The sequence below is a fragment of the Delphinapterus leucas genome, chromosome 6, assembly GCF_059928025.1.
Source record: "Delphinapterus leucas isolate spDelLeu-1000000601 "Yukka" chromosome 6, BTC_Dleu_Yukka2, whole genome shotgun sequence".
Classification (NCBI taxonomy): Eukaryota; Metazoa; Chordata; class Mammalia; order Artiodactyla; family Monodontidae; genus Delphinapterus; species Delphinapterus leucas.
This window is the reverse complement of record NC_143134.1, coordinates 26,669,357-26,695,133: the sequence shown is the minus strand read 5'-3', so window position 1 is coordinate 26,695,133 and position 25,777 is coordinate 26,669,357.

Genomic DNA, 25,777 nt, shown 5'->3' with positions numbered 1-25,777 from the left:
CTGGCATACCTGGGTGGACATGAATGGACCCCCTTGGAGCAGCTGTCCTGAGCCTGCCAAGAGTGCAGGGGGCCACTGAGCACTGCCGCAACTTGTAGGGCACTTGAAAGTGCTTTAGTTGCAGAATTTTTTCCCAAAGAAGTCCCCATCTCGAGCTGCCTGTCTTCTAGACTGAAGTGAGGAATGACCACCCTTCTGTGTCCAGAGGCGTGACCTGGGACCTCAGATACGACTCACTGCTGAGCCCATCACTTTGGCTAGGACCTCTGACAGTTCCTTGACTCCTAGAAGGTACAGGTGGAGGGGTCCTTTCTCTCCCCCTACTTCTCAGACTCTGGATTCCTTGTCTGGAGCCCAGGACCAGTGGACCTGGCATCTCAGTGAGTTGTAAGGGGTCCCTAGCTGGGCTCTGTATCCTGCTCCGCTGTTCCATTTACACCACCATCACAAAGCACTTGTAGATGGGCCAGTTTAGGGCAGGAGATTCACAGTCGTTAATAACTAGGAACTGTAAATATCAATTTGATATCAAGCTCAAATAATATAAAAATGCAGCATTTTAATATTGAATGGATTAATCTCTTCTAGGGCAAGAGAATAAGACACAGATCTAGCCTCAAGTACATAACTGAGCAGACTCAGACAGTAATGGGATGGCGGTTACAGTACCTTGTGGCTTGGATGGGTAGAGAGGGGAGGGGACATGTAGGGGAAGATAAGGATGTTTGAGCAAAGTCAGACTGCGAGGGAGGAGAGAGGGTTGTCAAATGTAAATTTAGTTTGATCATTTCTACTCTTCCTCCCCCCTCCCCCCCCAACAGCTTTATTATATCTTTTCACTTTCTGGGACTAGTCACAGGCCCCTAAGCCAGAGGGCTCACTGGAAAACAGAACCTGACCCTCACTGAGAAGTTCCACACCTGCACTCTGGGGACAGTGTCGTTGCCTCACCCTCACCCTCGGCTGGGAGTTGGGGAGCAGGGCTGGCATCCCTTGAACTAAAGGAAGGACCTGGACCTGAGGGACAATGGAGTTCCCAGCAGAACCTCCTGTGTGGGGTCCAATCTGCTCTCAGGCTCCCCAGAGGGCCAGGAGAGAAGGCGGTGGGCTGGGATGCTTCAGGACCGGACTTGGAAGCAGAGGTGCTGTCTTCAGCCCCTCCCCAATCTCCACCCTCACCCAGAACATCTCCTCTACTGCTGTCCTGGGCTGATCTTCTCAGACGGTCCTTCCTCCTGCCTGTGACTTGATGACGGAGTGCAGCCTGAGATATTCCCCCAGCACACACACACACACACACACACACACACACACACACACACACACCACCACCAAGGCCAGATCCTGAAGGCAAGGCTTCACTGTGAGATGATGATAATGATGGTTGGCAGGTGGGGGCATGTGCAGACCCCGGAGCTATATGGATGCACAGTTTCCATCCAGCTCTCTTCCCACTACCTGGAATGTTGATTAGAAACCGAGACAGTCTCTGATGGAAAAGGGTGGACAAACAGTAACTCTATGCTACAGTCATATTAACAGAGTCCAATATTTCCTCCGTGTTACAAACTCAATTGGATTTTGGATAGTTACCTCGTTCTCACCTCTTATATGTTCCTGTAAGGAAAAGTGCTGGAAGTTTCAAATGCAAACTGTTCAAACCCAAACAAATCCTGTGTTTCCAAGAAGCTCGTGGAGCTCTGCATCTACCTCATTTACTTCACAGTTTTCAGAGGCCACTTTTGATAGGTGGACACAGGATCATGTTTTGGCATATCTTCAGAGCCTGTCAGCAGGGCACAGAACCACCTGTGTGATCCTTTATTAAGTTAGGCAGCCAGGAGTCCAGGGCAGGAGGAGCGACACCGGCCCTGGCCTCTGCTTGCCTGGGCGTGAGCCCTTCCCTCCTCCTCCTGCCTTGGGATCTGGAAAAGGTACATTAGGGTGACAGTGATGCCCACCTCATAATGAAGCCCGAAGGATCGGGGGGCTGGTGAATGCAAAATGCCCAGAGGGCATCTGGTACCTGATGAATGCTCAAAGGAACACCAGCTCTTCAAAGAAAAGAAAATTAAGTCAGACTCAGTGATACCTACTATTAAGATAAAATAAAACTAGAAGATCCGAGAGAATGAGGTGCAATGCATCTTTGTCCAGCAGGAGTCACTCTTGCTGTTGGGTTGTCCACTTCACAGGGCTGTATTTCGTACAGGACAGATCATTTTCCTCTAAGCCAAAATCAATCTTCCTCCCAAACTAGGGTGCATAAAATAGTCTCCAGAAGGAAAAAAATCGACCTTCAGATGGCCATCATGCATTTTGAGACAGTAAATAAAACACGAACACATGAAAAAGGATCCATGGCAATCAGAACTGTAACTGGCCCCAGGGGATGTTTTTCATCACAGCCTTTGCTTGAAGTGACCTTTTAGCTGGGCAGGGGGATTTTACAGCCTGAGAGGTGTTCAGCAGCCCAGTGGCACCCCGTGCAAATGACACAGGTGTCCTCATCCTTCCAACTCAGTTCCAGCCCTCGACTTGGAAAAATTAGCCATCGTCGACTATGTTTTGTATTAAGAATGGTTACCCTGAAGTGGCAGACGGACTGGTGGGAACTTACTGTAGACAGGTTCAGAACCGTGTAAATAACTATGGTGGCTTTAAACCCTCCAGTCAACGGTCCCCATTACCTGGAACATCCCACCTGTCCTTTGTTTCTTTCTGCTCCTATTCATGTACTTCTCATACCAATTCAGGGGAGCAACCCAGAATCATGCTCTTTGCTTTCTCACTGGAATGACTCCCTGATCTCTCAACATCAGCAGAATTGCCACCGTGAAGACCGGGGGAGCCCGCAGCCCAGGGTCTGCTGTGCAGCTCTGTCAGGGAGCCAGGGATGTTTATGCTGGTAGCAGACAGAAGATTGGGGCCCAGGAGGCCTGAGCTCCCCCAGGCACCTGCCTTGTTTCAGTGCTGTGACCCTTGTAAGTGCTGGCACGTTCTGTGGCCCTGAGCAGGCAGGTGTGCTGGCAACTACCAGTTCCAGAGACTTCCCCACATTTAGTCTCATTAATTAGGTGGAAGAGTTGGGCCAGTGATGGCGCATTGCCTTCCCCCTTGCCTTCTCTGGCTGGGTTTTACGAGGAGCCCTATGTGAGTGGTGTTTAGGACCTATGTCTGTGGAGGTGTTTGGGGCAGGAGAAGCAGCCTCTCTGAGGATGGAGTTCAACAGCGATGAAGGGGTGTGTGGGCTACAGCAGACGGCACAGCCCGCCTATCGGGCTGGGGTCCTGTGGGTTTTCTTTTCTTCTCCTGCAGCCTTGACAGGAGCCCAAAGTCGAGTCCCTGTCTAAGCGGGAATCATTATCACAGCCCCTTCCAACGCCACTGGACTGGATAGTGAGAGTGTCCCATCCTGGAGATGGAGAGTGAGTAGTTTACTGTACTTCTCTCTGTCCCCAGATAAGTGGCTTGTTTTACGTTTTTAAGTGCTTGTTGTTTGAGGGCTGCTCTGAGGTGATGCATGTGGTGTGTTGGGAGATTAACTGCTCTGATGAGTTGCCATGCTCTCCTGCCACCCTGAGAGCCTCAGCTAGCTCCCAGCCCACGCCATCTGACCCTCAGATAAATCGTTCGTCTTTAAGCCACACAACTGCCTCCTGTAGGCACATGCTTTTCTTTTCTTTGTTTCCTCACTTTATGCTCACTTTACTTCTTTGTCTCCGTAGGGGAGGAGAAATCATTTTCCCTCTACCCTTGTGAGTTCTTGGCTGAAAGCCCCTTGTAACAAAAGACAGATTAACAGGAGGAAAACAAATAGAAGTTTCATAGCATGTATACCTCCTATATACGTGGGAGATATCCAGGAAAAGTGAGTAACTCTTTAATGGTCCAAGCCACCACCTTAAATACCTTAAATAAAGATAAAAGTAGATGTTGTGTGTGAAGGGGCACAATTATGGAAGGTTATCAGGAAAAACACAGTAAACAAGGTAAAGGTTGTTACACAGAGTTAGGTTGTTACACAGAGTTAAGTCCTCCTCTTCTCCATTGATGAGAGTTTATAGAGACTCAGTCATCCTCCTCTTCGTGGTACAGAGGAGACACCCTTGTAAATGTAAATGTCCCTTACAAAGAGTAGCTTCTACTGAGCTTTTCCTGTCTGCTGTTTCTTAAAAATAATCAGCCCAAACGTTCCTTATAAAAGAGACCTATTTGGAGGTAGCATATTCTGCTCCCCTACACCCCCAAATTTGTAAATTCCATAGCCTATGGTGATTCCCTGAGATGACCATGAGAGCCAGAATCTATTAGAGAGCTGTAAAAATCCCATCTGATAAACTGAATGCAGCATTAAAATTGCTTCATTAAAATGCAATTACAATTCAAAAGGAAACACAAAAAACAAAATAACAGTGTAGAAAGAGAATTATTTTTACTTTGCTGAAATTTTTGTAAAATTAAATCAATCCTTGTCCCTGACCAAACCTTGGGACCTGGCCTCTTCCCACTGTCCCACCTGTTTTCTTCTCAACATTCTAAATCCCCTCATGTGTTTCAGTCTCTCTTCTCTCCTTGCTGGTCCAGGGCACAGCTCCAGCTCTTTCAAGCCCATCTCTTCCCCAGATTTACACCAAGAAATCTCACCAAGAAAGCCTCCGTAAAATGCGAATACGGCCCCAAACAACAGATTGTTTACATGAAAGCTGGACTCCTACAGGATATTCATTCTGAACTGCTTTCTTTTGTTTACTAATTAATTAGAATGAGGTCAACAGAAAGGGGCCTCCTCTAATTTAGGTTAAACAGTGGTCACAAAAGCGGGAGTTGGACTTTACCCTCACCTTCCCCAGCAGGACCCAGTATGCTCTTCCCCATTCCAGGTGCTGTGATCAAAACCAGCAAAAGAAATAAAACAAATAGGAGTCTTATGAGCAGTGCATGCTGGAATTTCTTTTAGTATCAAATAAAAATAATTTCAATATTAACTAATGCTTTCAATCCTAATAACTCATTTGCTTTTTTAGAGAGCTGCATAATCGGTGCCTCTTTCATGCCTTCATTGCTCATTAAGTGTTTTCTAATTTAGGTCCCAGAGATAAAAATACACATGAGGTGCAGCTGGGTTTAGAAAGAACATGTTCCAAACCTGACAGTCTTCTCTCTGGGGTAGCATGCTGTCATCCTCTGGGCCACTGCTGCCTGCCTGGTCCTCCCTTCCCAGTATCTGCAGCGTCAGTTCTCTGGACTCTGTGCTTCCCACTCCCACTGCCTGGCAACAGCACTGCCAGCAGCCATGGGGAGCCTTGCCATAGCTTTCTCTGTTGCCTGCATGACATGACCGAGAGTCCTCAGTCTAGCAGCATAGAGCATGGCCATTCCCAGTGTCTGCTGACCCAGGATGTGTCTGCTGACCCAGGGTCTGCCCACTGACCCTGAGTTGCAAACAGCAGCCACTGCAGAGGCTCAACTGCTGCATTTCAGGAGTTCCTGCCTGATGGCAGACAGAGATTCACAAGCAGATCAGTTGCAGTGTAAGGTGGTTAAGAGCTACATAAGGAGGTTGGGGGAATCGAGGGAGGAGGTGAACAATAGGACAGGCCTCACAGAGAAGGTGAAGTCAAGAAAGTTGCCATGGGGCCCTCCCAGGAACAAAAGCCCCACCATGGGCCTTGTTTCCTGTTTGTAGAAAAGCTGTAGCCTCCCAGGCCTCCCCCAAGTCACAAAAGAGCAGGCCCGAGCAATTACTGATTATGAGAGTAGAGTCACAGAATCTTTAGTTCCTCCCTGAAGGACATTGATAACAGTGTCTGATACACATCCCTGAGTTGTTTTGCAGATACTATAACCACTACCAGAGGTGAAATTCTAACTGCATGATGACCATGTAGCCATGACATATAGGCTGCTTCATCTCAAGCAGTACTGAATCTATGGCTTGCACAATTCCAAGAACTGGCCTCATGAGAATGGGAACAAACTCTGAGTGGAAGATTAACTTCACTTAAAACAGTCAAGATGATGCTGACCAGACCACCGCATGACCAGTTTCAGGTTGACTGTGCCATTCTGCACATAGCCCCCACCTGCTGCTCTTTGTCAGCAGGCCACTTGACTCCAACAGACTTTATTTATTTATTATTTTTTTCACACACACACACACACACACACACACACTGTGTTTTATTTTTACAAGTGATAAATAAACTGATACCAAGCATTGTAAATGGATGACCACAACAAAAGCAACAATGATTGCAATGACCAAACACGAAACACACTTATACTGTGTCATAATATTGACATTCAGTCTAATAATCCTCCACTGTAAGACTACCATACTCCCCTATTTCAAGGTGGGTGGGATTGGTTTACTAACCTAGGTTTCTTAGATTCCAACTGGGATTAGGTTAAGGCTTGAAGCAATCCTTAAGTTGGGACTAACTCTTTTACTAATTATTGTGGGGTTTTATCTCCTAGTCAAGGGGGTCTTAATTGGCATGACAGCTCTTTACAAAAGAATTACTAAAAACAATTAGTAATGAGATGCCTCTTCTGGAATCTCAACCAGCATATAGTGGAACCAAAGAATATTTCTTATACCATGTTAGATCCTTCCACTCTAAGAATCTTTTGTCACCCATGCTCAGCTTGAAGAAGTTACAGAAAACAGACCTTCATCCCTTTTCTATAGAAATGGGAGGAAAATCTGACAGTGGGGATTGTAACTGAGGCAGTGAGACTGTAACTAGGGATCCTCAACAATTTGTCTTTGTTCCTTGTTTCTTGCTTTTTAGGACTAGCTAACAAGAGAGTTATGACTTAGATAATGTTCCAGCTTCAAGCAAGGCTTGATGGCTACTTGGAATCACATGACCAAGACAATAATCTCTGAAAATAGAAGATTGTCCCCTCCCCAGCACATGCTTTTCCTCTTTTCCCTATGTAATCTCCAAGCATGAGTCCACCTTCTCCCCAGGATTGCCAGCTTCCTCAATAAAGCTATCTTTCCTTTTGCCCAATACTTGTCTCTTAGTATGGGATTCTTGAGTGATGAACAGCTGAACCTGAGTTCAGTAACAAAGGTAATATTGGATTGGGACCTTAAGACATGGGAAGGTTGGCCAGGCAACCTTAGGAGGAGGGGGACCTCCTGGACTGGACCCTGGCACACAACTGCAGTGGAGGTCTGACAGAGAGCCAGCAGAGCAGTTCCACATAGGTGGGCAGGGTTCTAAGGACAGAGCTGCAGGGTTGTGAGATCAGGCACTGTTGTTTTGCCATAGAAGAATCCTAAATTCTAATGCTGTCTCTGACTGCAGGGCTTCTCTTGGGATTCACCCAGTTGGCACCTGCCTCCCACCCTTGCTATGGTTCTAACCTGTCTCTCCAGATGACACTCCCAGAAGCATAATCATCGCATGTTCCCAAGAAAACCGCTCCAAAATAGTCAGGGATGCTTGGCTAAAATGTCTCTGCCATCACTTGGTGTCACTGCCTCTCAAATCTTCCTGGTATCACTGTTGATGCCAACACTATAGCAAGCTTGTTATTGTATCTATGTGATAACTTATGTCTATAAAATATGACATGAAACAGCCACCGCAGAAGAGGGCAACAAATCTTCCTTTTCATCCTAATCGTATGGCAAATAAAATATTCCTCTAGAAAAAAAAAGTGAAAATGGCAAAGTATTCCTGCCTGCTTCTGAAGATAAGAACAGCACAATTAACTGGAAAGAATGCTAAGAGCATTGGTATCGGATGACCTGGTACTGCATCCCATCTCTGCCCAGTTACTCTCTGATCGCCAAAGAGTCTCCTTGACGCAGGAGGTTTTCCCATGCACTCCAGAATCTTTTACATAAACATAAAGTATTTACATGAACATAAAACATTCACACAAACATAAAATGTTTACGTTTATGTATTTTAACTATTGAAGAAAATACACGTGGTATCTAGGTCTGAGTAGTAGACAGTGATGAAATTTTATGGGAATGATACAAGGGTGGCAAATAAAGATGCTGTGACTAAAACCCCCTTCCTATTAGCAAATCACAATCCTACTGTGATGGTAATAAACATATTCCAAAAATTAAGACAAAGTACATTCTCTCTGTACAAGTTCTAGCCCTTGACATAAAATTCTTTGCTGTCTAACTTGTGAAATATTTATCAACACTGAAAACTTAACAAAATAAGCAATAAAAGTCTATGAATACAAAACAGTTGTTGAGAGTATGCCAGCAAAGGCATAATAATCTTTAGATTGCAGATGGATTTTGTGACAATTGAAGGTGGAGACCCGGAGCTGGCTGTTTAGCTGTTGTTTGGTAAGTCCATTATCTAGAATCCAGCTGCTGCCTAGCTGATTCTGGAAATAGAAACCATGGATGCAGGTCAGCAGGATGGCCTGGGCCTGGGTCCCACAAAGGTAGGGATGGGAAGAAGGAACAAAGAGGCCAACATAACAGATGGGGAGCAGGAGACTTCCCTACGGAGTTGATGAGCTTTTATTGGTGGCACAAGGTTGGCAAGAACAAGATTCTGTAAGGATGCCCTGATACCAGTATTGGGGTAGCCTGGGTGTTAATTCACACCAGGAAGGCCAGCTCCCTTGCACTGAAGGGCTCCCTCTCCCTGGAGCTATCCTTCAGGCTGGCTTCTCAGCCCCACTACTATTATGCTCTACAAGTCCTGTTTCCTCCTCACAAAGCAAAAATTAGAAGGATCCATCTGGCCCTAGCTTCAAGATTAAAGCACTAGAGGTGGCAGGACTATTTTGCAAAGTCCATGTGTCCAAATACAGACCTTAAGCGCAGTGGGAATGCTGACCTGCGGACCCTGCACAGCAAAACAAGGAGCCTTTGTTCTTTGGGAAAATAAAGCTCTCTTATGTTGAGTTAAAGATTAAATGAACAACTCCCCACCCAACATAAAGGGTCCTCAGGCATCCTGAGTATCAAAGAGATTCTAGAAGATGGAATTTTGATGAGGAATGAAAAAGGAATGCATAATATATGCCACTATTCTCTATCAGTATTCTGTAGATTTAAAAACTAATAATTATCAAATTTGGTAATACATGTTTTGTAGCTTAGAAGACATTTAAATTTTCCAAAAAAATCTTTACATCTTTTGTCCTTCCCAAGTTATCCCTGGGTCCAGTGATCTTGAAACTGGAGGGTAATAGATGTGTTAAATTGAATAAAATCAATGGCTTGCCAAGTAGCATCTCTCATCACACAGTAAAACACTTGGGTGTTATATCAGTCACACCAGGGAAGAATGAGACTCCTCTACAATAGCCATCTCTGACTTCACAGGAAGGGTGTTGCAAATGGCAAGTTCTAAGTCCAAGAGGTAATTTTAGGTGGATACAAATGCAGTTCATGACTTCACATGAAGAAAATCTTAGATGAAATCATGCCATTTGGAGAAAATACCATGTTTAAAATTATTAACCCCAAATGACATATAATTGAAAAATACCTACTAACAGGAATTTTTGTAAAATAAACCAAAATGGAAAGTAGAAAACATTCTGCATTGAAGGAAAATAAAATGCAGCATCAGAATTTGTAGGATGCTGCTAAAGCTGTATTTACTGGAAAATATATATCATAAATCACCTATATTCAGAGAAAAAAAGGTCTCAATCAATGATCTCAGACTCCACCTTAAGAAATAAGAAAAAAAAAAAAGAGAAAATTCAACCTAAAGTAAGCCAAAAAGAGGAAATAATTAAGATCTGTGCACTCAGTATGATAATTAAGTCAGACAGAAAAAGACAAATATCATATGATATCATTTATATGCAGAATCTAAAAAAAAATGATACAAATGGACTTATTTACAAAACAGAAATAAACTCACAGACATAGAGAATGAACTTATGGTTACCAGTGGGGAAGGGTGGTGGGGAGGGATAGATTGGGAATTTGGGATTGACATGTACACACTGCTGTATTTAAAATAGATAACCAACTAGGACCTACTGTATAACACAGGGAACTCTGCTCAATATTCTGTAATAACCTAAATGGGAAAAGAATTTGAAAAAGAATAAATACATTTGTAAGTATCTATATAACTGAATCACTTTGCTGTACACCTGAAATTAACACAACATTGGTAATCATCTATACTCCAATATAAAGTAAAAATTTTTTAAAAATGAGGTGAGTGGAGGAGAACATAAACCTAACGCAGCTGAGATTCCTGATGAGTGTAGGATATTTTCTTGTTTAAATTGCTCCAATCTAGGTTTCTCAAAAAATTAAAAACAGAACTACCATATGATCCAGCTATTCCACTTCTAGGTGTATATCAGAGAAAAACAAACAGAGTAATTCAAAAAGATACTATACATGTACCCTAATGTTCATAGCAGCATTATTTACAATTGCCAAGATGTGGAAGCAACCTAAGTTGATTTTTCAACAGATGAATAAATAAAGAAGATGTGGTATATATATGTACAATGGTATACTACTGAAAAAAATCAGTGCAGAAAGCAATGAAATGCAAGGCAGAAAACAATACAGAAAATATTTGAACTAAGAGTTTGTTTGTTGAAAAGATCAATAATATTGACAAACCTCAGGAAACAAGAGGGAAGCCAAAAATTAACAATATCAGAAATGGGAGAGGTAACTTCACCACAGATGCTACAAATATGAGGAAGATAAAAAAGGAATAATACAAACAATTCTATGTCAATAAATTTGACAACATAGAAGAAATGAGCAAATTCCTTGAAAGACACACATAAAAAATCAACTTGTTGAAGAAAATATAGATAACCTGAACAGTTATCTGTAAAAGACATTGTAGTAGTTTAACTACATTACTGTAGTTTACAAACTTCCCACAGAGAAAACTCCAGGCCCAGATGACTTTACTGGTAAATTTTACCAAATATTTAAGGAAGACATAATACTAAACCCACAGAAACTCAGAAAATTAAAAAGGAAGGAATCTTTACAATATCATTCTATAAAGCCAGTATCACCCTGATGCCAAGCATAAAACCATTGTGAGAAAAGAAAAAATATAAACAAAAGTATATATCAATATCCCTAATAAATATATATTCAAATATTATAAACAAAGTTTTAGGATATCAAACCCAACAATATATAACAATGACAATACCCCCCAACCAAGTGGAGTTTATACCAGGAATGAAATTTTGTTTGCATATTTGAAAATCAATGTAATTCACTAATATTAATATACTTAAAAAGAAATAATAGAAAAATATTTGAAAAAAAAACCCACCATTCATTCCTAATGAAAATTTTTATCAAACTTGGAATAGAAGGGAACTTTCTCAACCTGAAGAAAAGCATCTATGAAAAACCTAGGATTGGTATTATACTCAGTGGAAAAGGATGAATGTGTTTCCTCCAAGATTCAAGATCAGGAACAACATACGGATGCTCATTTTCATCATTTCTATTTAACACTATATAGTGCAATCAGGCAAGAAAAAGAAATAAAGGCTATCCCATTTGGAAATAAAAAAACAAAGCTTTGTTTGTTTGCAGACAGCATCATTTTCTATGTAGAAAATTTGATGGTATTGTCAAAACCATCGCTGAACAGAAGTTAAAACAATGAGAACATATTTTATTCAGCATATTGAATAAGGAAAAGAGACTTAAGGATAGAACTGGACTTAATTCTGAATACAGCATGGACAAGTGAGCATTTTTGCAGGATGGGTGTCAGTGGGTAGAAATTTACTCAGAGGAAACATCAGGAGTAAAGAGGGTTCTGGCTAAACTGATCTGACAGAAGTCTGGCTGAACACAGGCCAGGGTGATCAGATATCACAAGGGGGACAAAGAATTTGGTCAGATATCTAGAATGATCATATATCAATGATGAGGGGTTTTCTATAAACTGGCTTAGCAAGATTCTTGCTGCTTGCAGGCCTGACAAGGACAGATGCCAAGATCAAAGCCTAGAGGGCTTGGGGGAACCCTACTAAAGTTTAGTCAAGAATAGAATCATGTCAATATCTACCAAAAAAAAAAAAAACAGCTACAAGAATAAGCAAGTTTAGAAAGTTTGCAGGATACAAGATCAGTGTACAAAAATCCATTATATTCTACTTTGAGAGTAAGCAAACCACAGCCCATGTGCCAAACCTGGCCTAAAACCTGTTTTTGTACAGCCTATGAGCTAAGAATTGCTTTTACATTTTTGTTTTCAATAAAATCATCAGATTTATTAATTTTAAGGTCTATTTCCATGATGTTCATAACTTTTTGTTTTTACATTTTAAAAGTTCAAAAAAAAAAATGAAACAGTTACACATGGTCCACATTTACTACTTGCCTCTACCAAAAACAAAAAGAAAAACAAAACAAACAAAAGAACACCAACCTCTTTCTATGTAAAAGCAACTAGGGACTTCCCTGGCAGTCCAGTGGTTAAGACTCTGCTCTTTCAATGCAGCGAGGTGTGGGTTTGATCCCTGATCGGGGAACTAAGATCCCACATGCTGTGTGGCATGGCCAAAAAAATTTTTATAAAAAATTTAAGAATAAAAAGAAAGGGAATATTTTCTCACCATGGCCATAAGATTCACCATCAATGTTATTACCCTAACTGAATAACATAACATAAAATAAAATAAAAACAACTAACATTCAGAAATTGAAATTTAAAAAGAAATTTTGAGTAACATCAAAAAATATCAAATATTTTGGGATAAATCTTATACAAGATATACAATTTCTGTACATGAAAACCTGACCCATCTTTGCTGAGAGAAATTGAAGAAAACCTAAATAAATAGAGAAATACAGATTGTTCATAGGCTGACCGGTTCAGTATTGTAAAGTTGTCATTCTCCTCAAACTGATCTACAAAGTCAATGTACTCCCAATCAAAACTCCCAGAGATTTTGTTCTGTTTTTTGTAAAAGTTGAAAAATCATTTCTAAAATTCTTATGAGAATGCATAGGACACAGAACAACAAAAACAATTTTGAAAAAGAACAAAGTTAGAGGGCTAACACTTCCCGATTTCAAGATTAATTACAAAACTCTAGTAATGAGAGAGTGTGGTATTGGCATCAAGATGACAAATAGACCAGTGTAACTGAATAGAGTCCAGTAATTGAACCACACATATACAGACAATTGATTTTTGACAAAAGTGCAAAGACAATCCAGTGGAAATAGGACTGTGTCTTCAACAAATTGTGCTGGAACAATTAGGTAAACACATACAAAAAAAAATAAAAATAAACTATGATCTACACTTTGAGCCATGTTAAAAAAAATAACTCAAACGATCATAGACCAAAATGAAAAACCTAAAACTACCCCTTTCCTAGAAGAGAAGTCCTTCCAGCTTTGAGTTAGGCAGAGGTTTCTTAGATATGAAATGAATCAAAAAGTGTGAGCCATATAAAAAATTCAGTAAGTTGGACTTCATCAAAATCAAAAACTTCTGCTCTTCAATAGACACTGTTAGTCACAGACTGAGAGAAAATATTTGCAAATTCTATATCTGAAAAAGGTCTTATACCCAGAATATATAAAGAACTTTCCAAACTCAAAATAACAACAGTGACAACTAAATTAAAAATATGCAAAAAATTGAGAAGACATTTTACTAAAGAAGATATATAAATGATAAACACTGAAAAAATGTTAAACATTAGTTATTAAATAAATACAAATTAAAACCACAATGTCATATCACTACACTTGTAAGAATGCCTAAAATTAAAAAGACTGACTAGACCAAGTGTTGGTATGGATGTGAAGGAAGTAAAACTCTCAGAAGCTGCTGGTAGAAATGTTAAATGGTATCGTCACTTTGGAAAACAGTATTTTAAAAGTTAACATAATTTTCCCTACCATATGATGGCTCCCTTTCCTCTTAGATATGTAAGATGGCTCAAGTGAGAAGAAAACTTAAGTTCATACAAAGATTTATACACAAATGTTAATAACAGTTTCATCAATATTTGTAATGGCCTAAAACTGGCAACAACCAAATGCCCATCAACACATGAATGGATAAACAAATTGTGGTATAGCCATACAATGGAAGGCTAGACAGCAATAAAAATGAACTAATAATGATGCATGTAACACGTGTAAAGCTCAAAATAATTGTTAGGTGAAGGATGCAAGACCAAAAGGAATATGTATACTATAAAAACCAACTGAAGAATTCCATGGGGTATTTAATGGTAAGGAGGCCGGAAACCCCCACTGACTTAGATCTGAGGTATTTGTGGCTCCATATATGGTTTCTGACAATGGTGCCAGGAAAGTTTGTTGTACAGGAAATGCTATCATCCAAGGTATCAACTGCAAAAGGTTAAGTTCTCTTTCTTCATTTATAAGAAATGACTTAATGTGATGGTTTAGAGGTAACAACTATCCTTCCCTGCTTGTAGGCAGCTTCCAGGGCCCACAGCACCTGTATTGGGAAGTGCAAAGCAGTTTGGAAGGGAAGGCATGTGGAGATGTGCAGCTTGCATGGATTTAGGGTGGCCTAGGACTAAAGCACAGTGAGGTTGTAGCTCCAGGATGAGACGTGTTGGAATTTAATAATCTCTGCCAATTACAACCAAGCATTTTCTAGGAAGAGCCATTGATCTGGGCTGAAGCTGCAGGGATACCTGTTTTCTTCTGTCTGCTTATTATTAATTGAACAGAATTCCTCTCCAGATGTCTTTACTAATCAGAATTTTAGGCCACCTGGAAATGTTACCAGTTTTCCCTTTAGGAAAAATGGCTGGGTTAAAAAAGGAACACACTTCTGCGCTTTTTGCTTTTTGTTTTTTAAAAATCTTCCCCTTAGAGAGTACTAGACTCCTTTTTTTTTGTAATTGCATTGGGTCTTCATTGCTGTGCACAGGCTTTCTCTCTAGTTGTGGTGAGTGGGGGCTACTCTTTGTTGCTGTGCGTGGGCTTCTCATTGTGGTGGCTTCTTTTGTTGCGGAGCACAGGCTCTAGGCATGCAGGCTTCAGTAGTTGCATCATGCTGGTTCAGTAGCTGTGGCACACAGGCTTAGTTGCTCCGTGGCATGTGGGATCTTCCTGGACCAGGGATCAAACCCATGTGCCCTGTATTCACAGGTGGATTCTTAACCACTGTGCCACCAGGGAAGTCTGAGAGTACTAGACTCTTAAGATCAACTGAATTTCAGACTCATATCTTCCTGGATTATGACTCTCCCATGAATAATGAAAGACAAATTAAAACAGTCATAAACATATTCCACAAATGTAATGCTCAAGAGTTCCTTGTGCAGATGAAATCTCCAATTTTATTCTTTAAATCTATTTATTATCCTCTTTGAAGCAGAACCATAATAGTGAAGGTACAATTTAGATGTCTATTTGATCTGAGAACTTAAGGAAAATGAAATGTACTTAAGCAAAAAACATTTAGGGTGGATTTCTGAGCAAAATTAGATTGTTTTATATTCCACTTCAAATGTACTATCAAATATCATTTGGCAATATATTAATGAGAAGAATATTGTCTGTGTAGATTAATCTTAGCCATGTTCAAATATTAATATCATGAGAATCAAGGTGAAAAATCAAAAGATAATAAGAATGCAATCTTTTTCTGAATATATTTACATTCTTTGTATTTGAAAAAATATTCCTAACAACTCTCATTTTTCTAACTCTACCTAGAGACCAGAGGTCAATAAACTTTTGTATAAAGAATAAATAGTGAATAATTTAAGTTTTATGGGCCATACAGTGTCTGTCAGGATGACTCTACTCCATCCTACAAAAACAGCCATGGACAATGCATAAGTGAGTAAGTATGACTGTATTCCAATATCACTTTCTTTACAAAATAAGCTGTGGGCTACTTTGAGCCCATGAGCCATAGTTTGCTGATCCCTGATCTAAACCTGTACCCCTGTGTCCCTGCCTTACCTTGACCATTTCCACTGTCTCATACTAGGGAGGAGCCTAACCTACTATAAGGGCATGAGTGCAGCGCACCTGTTTGGAAGGTGTAGGTTTCGGCAGAGATGGAGCTGCAACTGTCCCAAGGGTGTCTGCAGGGAACTTTCAAGCTCTGTCAGAATCACAGTGGTTATATAAATGAACCTTGACTTAGAAACAACTGGAATCCTTGTTGAAAATCATTTGACCCTATATATGAGGGTTTATTTCTATTTTATTTCAATGGTCTATATGTCTGCTTTTACGTCAGGACCACACTGTTTTGATTACAGTTGCTTTGTACTAAGTTTTGAAATCAGGAAGTATGTCTTCCAACTTTGTTCTTCCTTTTCAAGATAGTTTTGATGACTTGGGGTCCTCTAAGATTCCACATGAATTCAATGGGGAAAGAACAGTCTTTTCCACAAAGGGTGCTGTGAAAATTGGATATTCATATGCAAAAGATTGAAGTTGGACCTCTAGCTTACACTATATAGAAAAATTAACTGAAATTGACCAAATCTTACATTTACATCTGTCGACTGAAAAAGATATGCACAACCTAAAAGTTGAGAGTTATGTTTTCCTTGGTGGACAAATCTGAGGACTTAAGCCCAGAACACAGCATCTCAGATAACTCTGAGATACAGCTCTGAAGAGGCAAGGGTGGGAGCCAGTGTATACAGGAGTTTTTTACAACAAAGACCAGGTAGTTGGAACATCAAAAGATTACTGTTAATTAATGAAAACTAGATATCTCAAGTTAAGGAATTTAGTTCTTTTCTATGAATGGAAAGATGTAAGAGTCTGGGCTCACTGAAATCATTCCTTTGATAAGCACCTCAGCTATCTGGGGCCAGCATCCTGTGCTTTCTCATCCTTAGTCTCCCCAGGCTGCAGCAGTTGACTGCTAGGTGGTGGGCATCCTGTTTCCATCCTAAGTTCCCTCAGGGCCACCATCAGGTCAGCTGTAATGTGATGGCTTAATGGCTGCAACATCCTTTGTTTACTGATATAGCAGGCAATATTTTTTTATTTCCACATCTAAATGTAAGAGATAAAACTCTAAAACTCTTGGCAGACAACATAGGAGAAATCTCCATGACACTGGATTGAAAAAAAAAAAAAGATACATTGTACTCCATCAAAATTCTAAAAACTTTTGTATGTCAAATGACACTATTAAGAGTGTAAAAGACAGCACAGAGTTGAAGAAAATACTTGCAAATCATATATCCAATAAGGAGTTAATATCCATAATATATAAAGAACTCCTACATCTCAGTAACCACAACAACAACAAAAAACAACACAATTGAAAAATGGACAAAGTACTTAAAACAGGTGTTTCTCCAAAGAAGATAAACAAATGGCCGATAAGTACATGAAAAGATGCTCAAAATCACTAGTCATTAGGAAAATGAAAATCAAAACCACAATGAAATAGCACTTCACAGTCATTAGGATGGCTATTATCCAAAACAAACAAGCAAATGAAAAACCCAACAAGTATTGGTGAGAATGTGAAGAAATTGGAGCCCAATTCATTGCAAGTGGGAATGTAAAATGATGCAGCCACTGTGGAAAAGTTTGGCAGTTCCTCAGAAAGTTAAACATAGAATTACCATATGACCCAACAATTTCACTTCTGGGTATATATCCAAAATTGAAAGCAGGGACTCAAACAGACACCTGTATACCAAAGTTTCTAGCAGCATTATTCACAATAGACAAAGGGTGGAAACAACCCAATGTTCATCAACAGATTTATGGATAAGCAAATGTGGCATACACATACAATGGAGTATTATTCAGTCTTAAAAAGAAATGAAATTCTGATACATGTTACAACATGCATGAACCTTGGAAACATTATGCTATGTGAAATAAACCAGACACAAATGGGAAAATATTTTATATGATTCTATTTCTAGGAGGTACTTAGAATAGGCACATTCATAGACACAGAAAGTAGAACAGAGGTTAAAAGGGGTTATTAGGAGTGGCAAATAGGGAGTTATTGATTAATGATCGCAGAGCAGCTGTTTGGGAGAATGAAAAAATTCTGGTAGTGAATAGTGAAGGTGGTTGTACAATGTTGTGAATGCACTTAACACCACTGACTTATACGTTTAAAAATTAAGATGTTAAATTTTACTATATATATTTTACTATAAAAAAATGAAAAGGGCTTCCCTGGTGGCGCAGTGGTTGAGAGTCTGCCTGCCAATGCAGGGCACATGGGTTCGAGCCCTGGTCTGGGAAGGTCCCACATGCCACGGAGCAACTAGGCCCGTAAGCCACAAACTACTGAGCCTGCGCGTCTGGAGCCTGTGCTCCACAACAAGAGAGGCCGCGACTGAGAGGCCCACGCACCGCGATGAAGAGTGGCCCCCGCTCGCCGCAACTAGAGAAAGCCCTCGCACAGAAACGAAGACCCAACACAGCCAAAAATAAAATAAATAAATAAATAGATTAAAACAAAAAAACAAAAAACTGAAAAGAAACAAGTTTACACACCCATGCTTCATACGCTAATGTTGCTATTTTCTAGGATGAAATAAGTAGAATCATAGACAGTTAGAGCTGAAAGGAATAGGAGAGACCATTTGTGTCAGCCATCAAACCTTGAAATATCATTTTATTTTAATAAAATAAAGAAAACTCTTGAATGCTTAAAAAAATTGGCAGTTTAGGAATTGCTACGTGGAGACCCTTTGTGATGGCAACCTGGTTGGGCGATATTCTGTGAAATTGTATTTGCTTAGAAAAGCACACTGTTTTTATTTAGAATGTCTGTTAAATAGCAATAAAAAAAGCAGTTTTTCAAGATGCTTTAGTTATCACTTCAGATAAGATTATGGAAACAATACATCAATCAACCATCTTAACAAATAATATTATAATTGCTGTTGTTTTTACAGGCTATAGAATTTGCATTAAACTATAGGGAGCAAATTTTTTCACCCCAAGTAACACGGCCGTCAGGTAACACTCCAGCCCTGGTCATCATCCTTCCTTTTCAAGACTTACTGAGCATCCCCCTTTTGACCTGTCATCTCTTCCCAGCTGTCACTACCCACATTGTCCTGAGAGTCTTTTCTCTGAAAAACGGAAGTCAGAATAAAGTTCTGGCTCTTTATCCACCATCTTCCTACCTGGTTCCCCAAACAAGCCAAAGTGTTTTCATCTTAGGAGTTTAATCACTAGTCACAATAGATGAATGAATAGGGAACAATAAAAACTATACGTTTGAAGGAAATTCCAAGATATGTCAAAAGAGTTTGGTGTTTATTAAAATAAATGATGGTCAGTCTGTGTAATCTACTTTATTACTCTACCTGTGACTGTCTATTCTTATTTCCATGGAAACTGCCTACCAAGTTCTTCCATTTTCCTTTTATCCCCACAGCTGGAAATAATTTCAGCTTCTAGTGGCAAAGCCCTTTCCCCAGGTCTTAGTGTTACACACACCCTGCAAACAACCTATTTTTAAGGTAGAATATGGTATTTGAACATTTCAGACTTCCAGAAGTGGGCAAAATTCAAAGGAACCACTGACGTGTTGGTGGGAGAGTCTTAATAGCACAATAGTCTTACCCCACAATGGTGTGGGTAATTTCTAGTCCAGATAAAGAGCAGCCACTCTTGATTTTTGAGCTACCATTCCCTGATATTTTTTTTAGGAGAAATGCCTCTTCCTTCTGAACCAATCTGAAAGACAGGGGAGGGCACTCGACACAGATATCAGCACTTTTCTTCATTCTGGCGCCAGTGATTGAGTAATGACATCTTGGCTGATACAGAATCCCCAACATTCTCAGGAAAGAAGAAAGGGATCATCCACAATCTCCTGCCATGGATTCTCTGGGACAAAGATAATGTCCCCCAATTCTAAAGAAGGCTTAGCGTTGCCAGGAGAAGGTAAAAAATACCTCACTGAATTAAGCATGGCATGTCAGTATTTGGAGGGAGTATTTTACAAGTGCCTATTATACCTGATCTCAGATGAGCACAACTGGCAGGGAACTGCAGCATTGGTCCATCTAGACATCAACTACTCTGGCTTACAAGACAGAGTCTACCCTGACCAGGAACAAGATCCATCTCAGAATTTCTCCTCCAACAAAAGCATTGGATCCTTGCAGGAGAGCTGGGATCTGGCCTCCATCTTTACAAGTTTTCTTGTTTTCGAAAGTGCATCAGCATCTTATGACCTTTCCTTACAAAGGCAGCTGATAGTAAATGAAGGTTGATTTTCCACCATGAAAAGAAAGAAACAAGGCTACCTCAGTAGGTCAGTTGAAAGGAATCTTTTTTATGTGGCCCTATAACCATAAGCAATCAATCAATTTCAGGTATTTTGAACACCTTTTGTGTGCTTATCACTGTACTTGGCTAAGTACCAGCTCTCAAAGCTTTTAATTAATTCGGGAGTTAAATCAGTCATACTGGACCAAATTGAGACTAATTCATTCTTAAAGTTCACAGCCCTTAACTGTCAGTAAGGGCAGTGAGGGCAGGCTTTTTCATCATGTAAAAGTCATCCCCCTCACACAGGCTTGGCAAGGACGGCTGATAAGGGTACCAAGATCTAAACAAAGTTCTGGTGTGATGAGTTTTGAGGAACTCCATTCTACAGACAGGTTATTCTACACATATTCTTGTATACCTCCATTTCTGTAACACTTTACATTTTATAAAGCCCTTTCACATTTATTGTCTCATTTAATTTGCTCAGTGACCTCACAGAATCTATTCTATTGTCTCTTAGATGGAAAACGTGGGTCAGAGAAGAATGAGCAACTCTCCCAAGTCCACTCTGCTGACTGCTGATCACGTCTGGATAAGAATTCCCACCTTCTCTCAAATCTCAGAGCTCTTCTTTATGCCACACCACAGCTGAGCATATGTAGTCCATTTGACAATGAAATCACCATTTTTAGGTTATTCACATTTGATTATTCCACTGCTACTTCCTTTCTAGTGTCTAACAATTTAAAAGGAGGACCCAAGTCTACTTTTCACTGAAATTCTGTATTTTTAGGTAAGCCCAAGAATTTGGGAATTCAATGTGAAGAAGAAAGAAAAGAAGCTGCTCCATTATTCCATATCTAAAATGTCCCATAGATGCAGGTAGGATTAATTGTAATGTCATGTTTTAGTCAATTATTTGTTAAGGTTTCTCCCCCCACAAAAAGAATTCCAGTAGAGTATTTTTTATAGGTTATTATGCATTCTAAAATAGTTCTTGTATAACAATCACTAACTGAGGAACAAAAGAAGTTCACCACATCCTCTATTATTAGCCAATTTAATGACCACTTCTGGAGAACTATTTACTTTATACCTGTTTCAGCACATCATGGGATGTTTATTCTCTTAACCTAAGGGTTGCTAAGGGAGCTTACAGGGAAAGGAGAAAGGTGATTTTGTTGTGCTTTGTTTTGCTTTAAGAATTTGTGCTAAAACAAACCCCTAATCAAACAGATCTAGGTATTAGCTGGCAAGAAAACCAGCATCTCAGAGTTAGTCGTAGCACATATTTCACCTGCCAGAGGATTCTTGGCATTTAAATCTAGGGTCACAGCACTGTCATCTCTGTAATTCTTGTCTTTTGAAGACATTGGCACAGAGAAATATTTCTCTTCTGGGGAACAAAAGAGTGACTTTCAAAGGTAACAAACATAAGACAAGGAGGGTCCATGAGGCCCTACAAAATGTGTCCATCCTAAGACTTCACTTCTCCAGACCCAGGTATACTGCCAGACCAGCCTTTCCTTTTAAAGAAATTCAGCATCTTAATTTTTCTGCAAAGTCACATGATTTTTAATGCTATCCAGCCAAACAAAACATATTGCCTAGACACGTCACCACCATGTCATTAGTTCTTATCCCTTCTACTTCCTTGGCTGAGGAAAGCCAGCTACCCCCTCCCATTATTTTAACCCTCACCTAAGCAGAGCAAATGGCTTAGAATGAACCATGAGGACAGGGGAGCAGCTGAAAAAAGCTACACACTCAGAATCACTTTCGATGCCAAAATGCCTTAAAGTTTCTGGGCTATAAATAAGTTTAAAGAGGGCTTAACCCAAACCTGGGGAAATCAGTGTGAATTACCTGTAATTAAGCAAGAGGGAAAACAAGGTTTCAAATAAGTAGTGATTAAAAAAAAAAATCCTAGTTCTCTGAGTAATGGACCTAATCATTTTTCGATATCCAAGATTATTTAAGTCTTACTCAAAATCTATGCCCTATAAGAACTGTTTGATATGTATGCTTATATTCTATATTTATATTTCTTTTTCATTTTTTAACATCTTTATTGGAGTATAATTGCTTTACAATGGTGTGTTAGTTTCTGCTTTATAACGAAGTGAATCAGTTATACATATACATATGTCCCCATATCTCTTCCCTCTTGCGTCTCCCTCCCTCCCACCCTCCCTATCCCACCCCTCCAGGCAATCACAGAGCACGGAGCTGATCTCCCTGTGCTATGTGGCTGCTTCCCACTAGCTATCTATTTTATGTTTGGTAGTGTATATATGTCCATGGCAGTCTCTCACTTTGTCCCATGTTACCCTTACCCCTCCCAGAATTCTCAAGTGCATTCTCTAGTAGATCTGTGTCTTTATTCCCATCTTGCCCCTAGGTTCTTCATGACCATTCTTTTTTTAGATTCCATATAAATGTGTTAGCATATGGTATTTGTTTTTCTCTTTCTGACTTACTTCACTCTGTATGACAGACTTTAGGTCCACCCACCTCACTGCAAATAACTCAATTTCATTTCTTTTTATGGTTGAGTAATATTCCATTGTATATATGTGCCACGTCTTCTTTATCCATTCATCTGTTGATGGACACTTAGGTTGCTTCCATGTCCTGGCTATTGTAAATAGAACTGCAATGAACATTGTGGTACATGACTCTTTTTGAATTATGGTTTTCTCAGGGGATGTGCGCAGTAGTGGAATTGCTGAGTTGTATGGTAGTTCTATTTATAGTTTTTTAAGGAACCTCCATACTGTTCTCCATAGTGGCTGTATCAATTTACATTCCCACCAAAAGTGCAAGAGGGTTCCCTTTTCTCCACAATCTCTCCAGCATTTATTGCTTGTAGTTTTTTTTATGATGGCCATTCTGACTGGAGTGAGATGATATCTCATTGTAGTTTTGATTTGCATTTCTCTAATGATTAATGATGTTGAGCATTCTTTCATGTGTTTGTTGGCATTCTGTATATCTTCTTTGGAGAAATGTCTATTTATGTCTTCTGTCCATTTTTGGATTGGGTTGTTTGTTTTTTTCATATTGAACTGCATGAGCTATGTGTAAATTTTGAAGATTAATCCTTTGTTAGTTGCTTCATTTGCAAATATTTTCTCCCATTCTGAGGGTTGTCTTTTTGTCTTGTTTATGGTTTCCTTTGCTGTGAAAAAGCATGTAAGATTCATTAGGTATCATTTGTTTATTTTCATTTGTATTTCCATTTCACTAGGAGGTGGGTCAAAAAGGATCTTGCTGTGATTTATGTTATAGAGTATTCTGCCTATGTTTTCCTCTAAGAGTTTTATGGTGTCTGGCTTTAGATTTAGGTCTTTAATCCATTTTGAGTTTATTTTTGTGTATGATGTTAGGGAGTGTTCTAATTTCATTCTTTTACATGTAGCTGTCCAGTTTTCCCAGCACCACTTATTGAAGAGACTGTCTTTTCTCCACTGCATATTCTTGCCTCCTTTATTAAAGATAAGGTGACCATATGTGAGTGGGTTTATCTCTGGGCTTTCAATCCTGTTCCATTGAGCTATATTTCTGTTTTTGTGCCAGTACCATACTGTCTTGATTACTGTAGCTTTGTAGTATAGCCTGAAGTCAGGGAGCCTGATTCCTCCAGCTCCATTTTTCTTTCTCAAGATGGCTTTGGCTATTCGGGTTTTTTTTGTGTTTCCATACAAATTATGAAATTTTTTGTTCTAGTTCTGTGAAAAGTACCAGTGGTAGTTTGATAGGGATTGCATTGAATATGTAGATTGCTTTGGGTAGTAGAGTCATTTTCACAATGTTCATTCTTCCAATCCAAGAACATGGTATATCTATCCATCTATCTGTATCATCTTTAATTTCTCTCATCAGTGTCTTATAATTTTCTGCATACAGGTCTTTTGTCTCCTTAGGTAGGTTTATTCCTAGATATTTTATTCTTTTTTTGCAATGGTAAATGGGAGTGTTTTCTTAATTTCATTTTCAGATATTTCCTCATTAGTGTGTATGAATACAAGAGATTTCTGTGCATTAATTTTGTATCCTGCTATTTTACCAAATTCATTGACTAGCTCTAGTAGTTTTCTGGTAGCATCTTTAGGATTCTCTATGTAGAGTATCATGTCACCTGCAAACAGTGACAGCTTTACTTCTTCTCTTCTAACTTGGATTACTTTTATTTCTTTCTCTTCTCTGATTGCTGTGGCTAAAACTTCCAAAACTATGTTGAATAATAGTGGTGAGAGCGGGCAACCTTGTTTTTTTCCTGATCTTAGTGGAAATGGTTTCAGTTTTTCACCATTGAGGATGATGTTGGCTATGGGTTTGTCATATATGTTCTTTATTATGTTGAGGAAAGTTAACTCTATGCCTACTTCCTGGAGGGTTTTTTGTCATAAATGGGTGTTGAATTTTGTCAAAACTTTCTCGGCATCTATTGAGATGATCATATGGTTTTACTCCTTCAATTTGTTAGTATGGTGTATCACATTGATTGATTTGTATATATTGAAGACTCCTTGCATTCCTGGGATAAACCCCATTTGATCATGGTGTATGATCCATTTAATGTGCTGTTGGATTCTGTTTGCTAGTATTTTGTTGAGGATATTTGCATGTATGTTCATCAGTGATATTGCCCTGTAGTTTTCTTTGTGACATCCTTGTCTGGTTTTGGTATCAGGGTGATGGTGGTCTCGTAGAATGAGTTTGGGCATGTTCCTCCCTCTGCTATGTTTTGGAAGAGTTTGAGAAGGATAGGTGTTAGCTCTTCTCTAAATGTTTGATAGAATTCACCTATGAAGCCATCTGGTCCTGGGCTTTTGTTTGTTGGAACATATTTAATCGCAGTCTCAATTTCAGTGCTTGTGATTGGTCTGTTCATATTTTCTATTTCTTCCTGGTTCAGTCTCGGAAGGTTGAGCATTTCTAAGAATTTGTCCATTTCTTCCAGGTTGTCCATTTTATTGGCATATCATTGTTTATAGTAATCGCTCATGATCCTTTGTGTTTCTGCAGTGTCAGTTGTTACTTCTCCTTTTTCATTTCTAATTCTATTGATTTGAGTCTTCTACCTTTTTTTCTTGATGAGTCTGAATAATGATTTATCAATTTTGTTTCTCTTCTCAAAGAACGAGCTTTTAGTTTTATTGATCCTTGCTATCGTTTCCTTCATTTATTTTTCATTTATTTCTGATATGATCTTTATGATCTCTTTCCTTCTGCTAACTTTGGGGGTTTTTTGTTCTTCTCTAATTGCTGTAGGTGTTAGGTTAGGTTGTTTATTTGAGATGTTTCTTCCTGCTTAAAGTAGGCTTGTAAAATGATAAACTTCCCTCTTAGAACAGTTTTTCCTGCATTCCATAGGTTTTGGATCGTTGTGCTTTCATTGTCATTTGTGTCTAGGTATTTCTTGATTTCCTCTTTGATTTCTTCAGTGATCTCTTGGTTATTAAGTAGTGCGTTGTTTAGCCTCCATGTGTTTGTATTTTTTACAGGTTTTTTCTTGTAATTGATATCTAGTCTCATAGCATTGTGGTCGGAAAAGATACTTGATAC